The following is a 9,023-nucleotide window of genomic DNA, read 5'->3' on the forward strand; positions in this document are numbered from 1 at the left end:
CATCCCCCATTTTCAGTCCCGAAATTCTGCTGTACTTGCAGTAACAGCAGGCCAGTATAAAGTCAAATCCAGGTACTTACACTAGTTAAGTTTTTTGAAAAAACATTTGCAAAAAATGAATTATTAGATAACTACATGAAGATCTTCTTGTCAAGCCAGGTCACTTCAACTTCCTGCACTGCACTCCACAGCCGGTCAAACTGATTGGTGGCCCTTAAAAGTCTACAGTATGGAGATTTTAATCAACTCTACAGCAGATATCAAGGATCAGAAGAGCACAAGGCCAGTAATTAGCAGAATGAATATACATGGTCCAGGGGCATGTAAAACACATCAATTCACTCACTATTCTCCAGTTCAGGGGGAAAACCTGGTATGCCTGCTATGCCCCCAGATCTCTTCTTTAATGCCTGCATAAAATGTGTTTTATTATATAACCATCAGACATGGGTAGTTATGAGTTAAATTCAGAGAATACTACAAACCTTTGTAATTCATTGTTTGTGAAATTGTGACACATTTGTAAGATCTCATGGCCCAAGGTTATCTCAAATGAGAATCCGCACAGAATGACTAACCAGAAAGATATTAGCATCAAAATTAATTAAACTGAAAGGTTGAATAAGGCATACTTTGCAGAAAGATGACAGTGAACCATGGAAGAATGCAATACAGTGGAACCCACAGGGGACAATAAAAAGGGGTGGATGTTGAAAATCATGGAGGAGAACAACACTGTTACAAAGTAGAAAAAAAAAATCTGGATCGATTTCAAATACACTGCTAATGACTGAGCCAAAGGAAAATATTCATGACTATCTGTGTCCTTGATAAAACAGCACACTGTGGTTATTACAACTCTATGAACGTAGGCAAAATTAACACAGTTGTTGTTGTTCAATGATTCATAGGAACCAATCAGAAATCACTTTTCTTCAATAAACACTATATGAGGGTCTATCTATGACTAGTAATCCTATTGTCACTAGACCTGCTTTTCCCAGGCTTTCTACACTGGTGGAACCCTTGAAATAATTTTGAGATCTCAAAGAACCCCCTATATAAAATGATTATACTGTACCCACATTTCACAGTAAAACAACATGAATAGTGATCTGCTGAAAGCTTTAAATAAAACTATAAAGAATATGGCATACCTAAAATATTTTACACTCCAAGCCCAATACTTTACAACACTCCCTTTCTCTATATATCAATAATAACCATGAAAATTAATGAATAATAACGATCAGAAAAAACACAGACTACGAACATTGTAATGTCCCTTTACATTAGTGCTCAGTGGAGAAATGCCCCCTTATATGGCTGGTCAGTCAAGAAATGCCTCTTACATTGGTGGCCAGTGGAGAAATGTCCCCTATATTGATGGTCAGTGGAGAAATGTGCCCTTACATTGGTGGTCAGTGCAGAAATGTCCCCTTTCATTTGTACTAAGTGGAGAAATACCCCCTTACACTGGTGGTCAATAGAGAAATGCCCCCTTAAATGAGTGGTTAGTGGAGAAAAGCCCCCTTACATTAGCAACCAGTGTAGAAATGTCTCCTTTTATTGGTGGTTGGATGAAAATGCCCCTTACACTAGTGGTCAGTAGAGAAATGCCTTCTTACATTGGTGGTCAGTGGAGAAATGCCCTCTTATATTGATGGTCAGTGGGGAAATGTCCTCTTATATTGGTGGTCAGTGGAGAAATTACCTCTTATATTGATGGTCAGTGGAGAAATGTCCTCTTATATTTGTGGTCAGTGGAGAAATGCCCTCTTATATTGATGGTCAGTGGAGAAATGTCCTCTTACATTGGTGGTCAGTGGCAAAATGCCCTCTTATATTGATGGTCAGTGGAGAAATGTCCTCTTATATTGGTGGTCAGTGGAGAAATTACCTCTTATATTGGTGGTCAGTAGAGAAATACCCTCTTATATTGGTGGTGAGTGGAGAAACCCCCCTTACATTGGTGGTGGTTATTAATAGTTATGAAAATAAATGAACTCAGACTGGGAGAATTGTGATGTCCCTTTACTTTAGTGGTCACTGGAGAAATGCCCTCTTATATTGGTTGTCGGTGGAGAAATGTCCCCTTACATTGGTGGTCAGTGAAGAAATGCCAACTTACATTGATGATCCATGAAGAAATGCTAAGTTACTTTGGTGGTCAATGGAGAAATTCCCCCTTTCATTAGTGGTCATTGGAGAAATGCCCCCTTACATGGGTGGTCAGTGGAGAAATGCCCCTTACATTGGTAGTCAGTGGAGAATAGCCCTCTTATATTGGTGATCAGAGGAGAAATAACCCATTGATAGACAGTGGGAAAAAAGCCCTATTGTACTGGTGATCAGTGGGAAAGGAACCCCTTACAATGAATGCCGGTGGGAAATTTCTTATTGGTAGTCATTGTAGCTGGAAGATTATTCTATCATTGCTGACTGCTCAAGGAACTCCTAGCAACCTCTATAAGAACCTTGGAGTTCCATGGAACCTGGTTGAAAAAGCCTGCACTACACAGTTATATATTAATGATCTGGAGGCAACTGCTACGGTTCTTAGCCATATAATCACCAGAACTGCAGCCTCAGATGTTTACAGTGAAAAAGGTGTATAGATAAACCTTTTTCTGTTTCCCACTGTAGATTCCATTTTTCTAGTGAATGATCAATATTTGTAATAAACGTAGATATAATGGTAATTAATGACTGTTAAAGGTGGGACCAACAAAATTAATTTTATTACATTATGTTCATATTTAAAATATATTTTTAAAAAAATCCACACAAGCATCAATCCTATCTGTCATATCATAGAAGAGGTTGATGTGGCTTCAAAAGAAAAATACCAAGTCAATTTAGGTACAAAAAAAAAAAACAGGATCAATCATCAGACAAGATGCCAAATGATCCACGCATTAAAAGGGGAGGGTCACTTGCTGGGCATCAAGTTGTTAATAAGGCAAAACACTATTTACAAAATGCAGTAGCCTCTGCACGACAATCAGAAACAATATTTCACTGTTTTGCTCTAAACTGTTGAAAAGGTCTAATTTGATTTTGATTTGAAATTGATCTCTTTATTATGTAACCATCATATTTTTGCTATATGGTCCAGGTTTCAGCTCTTGGTTGCAAAGGGAACTTTTGCATTGGTCTCTGCCGTAAAATTGATGTTTACCGTGAAGATAGAAATAGCAGGAGTTTCCTCATGATGTGGAACTAAAGGGTTCAGCATGGGCCGGCATCTGTGCGTGCTAAATCAAGGATTGAAGATTGTGAACACTTGTTTAAATTCTACTAATATGGAAGAACTTGCAAATGGTAACATAGCCCCATCCTTTCCCAATGCAGTACTGACCCTGCTAATAACAGATGATCTCCCTGCCCAGAGGAGCTGCCCAAGGAGGGTGGCGGAGAACACATCATTATCCTGTCTTCCAGTCTCCATGTCTTTTTGTGTGATTAACAGGGAATCACCGCTCTGCCCTATCTCTCTTGTCTTTCTTTCTCACTCAATGTTCTTACTTTTCCTCCTTTACTCCTCTCCATCCCTCCATCTCTACCACTATCCTTCCTCCCCCTCTATCCTATTCCCTGGCTCTCCCCCTCTTCTTTTTTTCTCCTCTCTCTCTCTCTCCTTTATTTGTCTCTTGCTCTTTCCATTCTTTCTCTCATCCCCCTTCCCTTTCTATTTCTATTTCTCTTTCCCTTTCCCTTTCCTGTCTTGACTCTCCCTTTCTCTGTTTTTCTGCCTCCCCCTCTTTTTTCTCTTTACCAATCTTCTCTCTTCCATCTCTCTTCCCTTCTCATCTCTCTCCTCGTTATCCATCTTGACTCACCCTCCCTCTCTTTTCTGTCTATCTCTTTCACTTTATTACCTGTTTCCTTGCCTTTCTCCCCTCTCTTCTCTCTCTCTCTTTCTTGCACTTATCTCTATGCTTGACATTTTTTAATGTTCCTATTTCTCTCCCTCTCTCTTTGCTTTACCTGTCTTCTCCCTCTATCCATCTCTTCAATCCCTATCTCTTTACCTGTCTTCTCTCTTGTTCTGTTCTTATCTCTCTACCTGTTACTTTTTTCTCGTCCCTCTGTTTTTTGACTTCCCCCCCCCCCCTTCTCTCTCTTTGCCTCTCTCTTTTTTTTTTTTTTTTGCTCTTTTGTCTCTCTCTCTCTCCCTCTTCTCTCTTTCTTTGTCACCCTCTCTCTTTAAGTCTTCTCTCTCTTTACTTCTCCTATATCTCTCTCTTCTCTCTGTCTTTTTCCTAGTTGTGTCTCTTCTCCTCTCTGTTCCATCTCTCTTCTTTTTCTTCTCTTATCTCTACGTCTGTCATTTTTTAATAATCTCTCTCTTTTTGCCCCCCCTTTTCTCCCTTTATCTGTTTTCTTTCTCCCTTCCCCTCTGTTTTCTACCTCTTTACCAATCCTGTCTGTTCACCCCTCTCTTCTCTCTTTCTTTCTTTGTTGCTCGCTTTTATCTCTCTACCCATCATTTCTAATTCCCTCTCTTTTTGTCCCCCCCCCCCCCTCTCTGTCTCTCTTCCCCCATCTCTCTTTTTACTTACCTTTTCTCTCTTTCACTCACTTCTATTTCTATCTTTATGTCTCTTTGCTCTCTATCTCTTTACCAGTCTTGTCTCTTCTCCCCTCTGTTCTCTCTTTCCAACTGTCTCTACCCATTATTTTGTTTTATTGCCCTCTCTTTTTTGTATTCTTTGTCACCTCTCTTCTCTCTGTCTCCCCCCATCACCATTTCCCTTGCCTGTCTTCTTTCTCTTTCTCTTTCCCTCTCTTCTATTTACTTTCCTTATGTCTTTTTTCTCTTTACCAGTTTTGTCTCTTCTCCCCTCTGTTTCTTTCTTTCTTTCTTTCTTTCTTTCTTTCTTTCTTTCTTTCTTTCTTTTTCTTTCTTTTTCTTTCTTTCTTTCTTTCTTTCTTTCTTTCTTTCCCACTCTTATCTCTTTACCCATCATGATTTTATGTCCCTCTCTTTTTGTCTCTCTCCCCCTCTCTGTCTGTCCATATACCCCTCTTCTACCTCTCTTTCCCATCTCTATCTTTATCATTTTTATCTGCTCTTCCTCTCTTCTTTATCTCTCTTTTTTGCTGCTCCTCTCTATCCATCATTTTGTTCCATTTCCTTTTTTGTGTATTTCTTGCCCCCTCTCTTCTCTGACTCTCTCTCCCCCTTCTCTCTTTTTCCCTCTCTTCTATTATTCTCTTTACATCTCTTTTCTCTCTATCCCTTTACCGGTCTTGTCTCTTCTCCCCTCCATTCTCTATCCCCTTCCCTCTCTTATCTCCCTAACCATCATTTTGTTCTATTTCCCTCTATTTTGTAGTATCCCTCACCCCCTCTCTTCTCTATTTCTATCCTCCTCATTATCTGTATTGACACTCCTTCCCTGTCTTCTGTCTCTATAGCCTCTCTTATGTCTTTATATTTCACCGGTCTTGTCCCTTTTTCCCTCCCATCTATGTCTCTCTTTTCCTCTCTTCCCTGTCTCTTTTCCTGTCTTCATTATCTTCCCCTCGCATCTCTCACTCTCTCTCTCTCTCTCTCTCTCCTCTTTTACGTTCCCTTCTTCTCACCCTCCCTCCATCACTTCTCACTTTCGCGGTCTCACTTTCACTAAATACATAATCACACGCATACACACTCACACGCATACGTGTGAATATTGTACATCATACATCATAGTGAATTACTGTGAAATTGAAAACAGATAATAACTAAGCAGTTGTAAATTGCCATATTGATTTTAACTAAATATAGTGTATCAGCCTAGGGCATGTTGAGGTAATATAATCATTGAGAAAACAGTTGTACTTACTAAGAAAATGTCATTTATTTTCATATCACAGCCTTCTCTACAAGTGTATTATATGCATGGAATAGGCTACAGACAGATGGGCAGACAAGGACCGTGTAGGATGTTTAAATGCCATAGACAAGCTGAAGCTATTAAACAGGTCAGTAGTTAGGTGAAACCTTCATAAGTCAAAGGGAGGTGATTTACTAAAACTGGAGCGCTCGGAATCTGTGCAGATGTGCTTGGTAGCCAATAAGCTTCTAACTTCAGCTTGTTCAATAAACCTTTTCAATAAAACCTGGAAGCTGATTGGTTTCTACGAAGAGTTGCACCAGTTTTGCACCCTCCAGCTTTAGTAAATAACCCCCATTGTCTTTGAGTTCCAGTATGATTTTACTTTCTAAATCTATGTATTTGTACAAAATGATTAGCATAGCACGCAAAACCTTTACCTTATGATGGACGGTGACCTCTCACATTGTGCTTGTCACTAATCCTGTAGTAAGATCCCCAAAGGAGGGGTTTGATAACAGCAGTGTGTCAGCTCATTGTCTCAGGAAGAGATGGGACTGTAGGAAGAGATGTGACTGTACCATCCTCTGAAGTACCTGAGGCCCAAGTGAACTAAGAAGAAGGTCACTGCTCATCAGAATCTGCACCAGAGCCTCAAAGATGTTGAGGAAGGTCATTTGGCACCAGAGCAAATTCAATTCCGTTGACCCAAACTGCACTCAATCAGGGGACATCAGTGAGGTCCTGGAGTTAGATGTAGTTTTGTGGGATAGATTTAAAAGAAGCTTGTTGGGAAGAAAATGAGAGAGTGGTAAAATGGCTTACAAAAGGTAATTCTTGAGACTGGACTTAGGAATGTATTTTAGTCCCTGGCAAGGGTTTGGGTGTAGGTTTAGTTCTCAGAGGCAAGTGTAACCTATTTGATGCTTGTGCCTCACTGGCAGTGTAAAGGTTAACCAGCAGAAAATTTACCCAAATGAGGTTGATCTGGAGAAGGAGTTATTCATGTTTTAAGGTTGGTGTTGAGATGTCGATAGGTTGATCTTCTGATGTCGATAGGTTGGTCTTGAGATGTAGATAGGTTGATCTTGCGATGTAGATAGGTTGTTCTTGAGATGTGGATAAGTTGGTCTTGAAATGTAGATAGGTTGGTCTTGAGATGTAGATAGGTTGTTCTTGTGATGTGGATAAATTGGTCTTGAAATGTAGATAGATTGGTCTGGAGATCTATTTCTTTCACTTATCCTTAAACAGGGTGTGCTGTTGCTCTTTTAGCTACACTGCTACATCAGGTCAGAAACTGCACCACAACACACACACTCTCTGAATGCACAACGCAGGAGGGCGTAGGGGAGTAGATACAATTTCAAAGATTCAGTGCTGAAGGTCTGATTACTTAAGGGGTCCTAAGAGAAGCTGCCAAGTCCCTGGTACAGGATACCAGCCAGATCCTCTTCATTCTTGTATACCTTATCCTCTGGCACAATGAATCTCTCAGCAGTTGGCTGTAGCAGATATTGTTCTGTGTGAAGGTGATGATGATACACATAATCCAGGTGATAAAGCAACATAGCAACTCTCAGTTCAACACATCCAGGCTGAGGGTTGCAGAAACACAGATTCTGGGCAAGGTTCAGATGGAGGTAGAGTCCAGATCAGTAACCCTGGATTTCAGGCTGCAGGGCTCACAGAAAAGAATGACCAGAGCACAGAGCAGCCCCAAGCTCTTGCTGAGTGCATATACCCTAGAGATATGTTAAGCTTTCAGCTGTCAGGTCTCCGCAGCAGCTCAATGTTCCTTCACTGTGCCTGTCCCTGGCAGACTGGATGTGGGGGAGTATGATCCACTTCATACATATGTAAGAGAGCAGGCGCACTCCCACCATCTGACTTAAAGCAGCAAGTCACAGCAATGCTAGCTGTGAAGACTGCAAAGCAAGAATGTCTAATGATCAGCGCACAGTGATACCCTGCAAACACTGCAAACTCATAAGCAGCTTCAAAGTACTCAGCTGGGTAGACTAGATTGCTTCCCACGCTAAATATAGCTTGTTTTTATCAGTTTCCTTATAATGGCATATCTCTGACTCTTGCTCTGTCAGTGTGTTAGGAATATACAATAACAGAGACTATATACATATATTAACTAATACCATAACAGGAGTTCATTCAATCAGAGCTATTTTATGCACACTGAATCGCAGAAATCAGCTTTTGGCATTCTTTGGGTCAAAACAGCAAAAGATTACTGCTGATTATGAATTTCTATCCTTTAAATATTGCTTTTTTCTTCTTTAAGCCTATAGCTAGATTATTGGAGGGGGGAAGGGAAATATAGATGAGTCCTTCATGGCAATAAATGGGTTTACAACTTGTATTTAACAAAGAATTGATCTGCTCTGTTGCTATGGGCAATGCTTCTGTGCTTCTTTCCTGTTACATAATGAACACAATGCAAAGATGTGCAATGACCCATAGTAACCAATCCAAACTTGCCTCTAATTAAAAGCTGGTGACTGATTGGCTGCTGTGGCTTGCACCACCTCATTGCACTTTCTGCATTTATCAAATTAGCTCCTAAGTAGTGGAGGAATTCGTTCTCACCCTCCCCAGCTCCTTGTATGAGGATCCTGATAGCTAAATTCCCTGCTTTTGATGATTCACTGTCAGTTCAGCAATGCAGATTATGTCCTCAGTGTCTCTCCTTTGCTCATTAATAGCAAGCCAATACACAAATATATTCTGAAAAATCAATTCCTTCCAAACACAAGCAGCGAAATTAAAGCTTTGCTGAAATTGCCATCCTGCACCCCTCCCTAGAGACCCTCACCTCCTCCCAGCTTCTGAAACATTGAAGTCGTGCTTGGAAGAAAAGGGTTCATTTTCTTCTATACAAGATGAAATCCTTCATGGTGATTGGATTCCTATACACTCAGGCTCACGTTCTGTCTATAGATGTCTGCAATGCACTTTGATCCTTGTCTCCATCAGTTAGTGAAGCATTAACACTGCCAATGGCTTGTCATCCACCACTGCTGACCTGTACATACAGGCATTACCTATTCCACCCACTCATGCCCCGCACACTGACAGCTTTCCCTTGGGAATCACTGGCCCAGATAAGCAAACTTTCATGGTTCTTGTGACAAATAGCTTTAACTTGTTAGCTGCTGGAGAATGCTATGTCTACCCCTCCCT

The 9,023-nt window shown here is 40.6% G+C and overlaps 1 protein-coding gene across 1 annotated transcript in view; it reads right to left on the bottom strand.

Annotated features, from left to right (window-relative positions):
• LOC149460238 (leucine-rich repeat and fibronectin type III domain-containing protein 1-like protein) overlaps positions 1-7,659 on the bottom strand; it is a 112,520-nt gene extending 104,861 nt beyond the window's left edge. The window contains exon 1 of the mRNA XM_089679808.1: positions 6,266-7,659. The gene's annotated coding sequence lies outside the window, so the exon portion shown is untranslated. The remainder of the gene's footprint in view (positions 1-6,265) is intronic.
• Positions 7,660-9,023: the final 1,364 nt, after the last annotated feature.

The sequence above is a fragment of the Staurois parvus genome, unplaced genomic scaffold, assembly GCF_062004578.1.
Source record: "Staurois parvus isolate SC_StPar_1 unplaced genomic scaffold, SC_StPar_1.0 ptg000232l, whole genome shotgun sequence".
NCBI lineage: Eukaryota > Metazoa > Chordata > Amphibia > Anura > Ranidae > Staurois > Staurois parvus.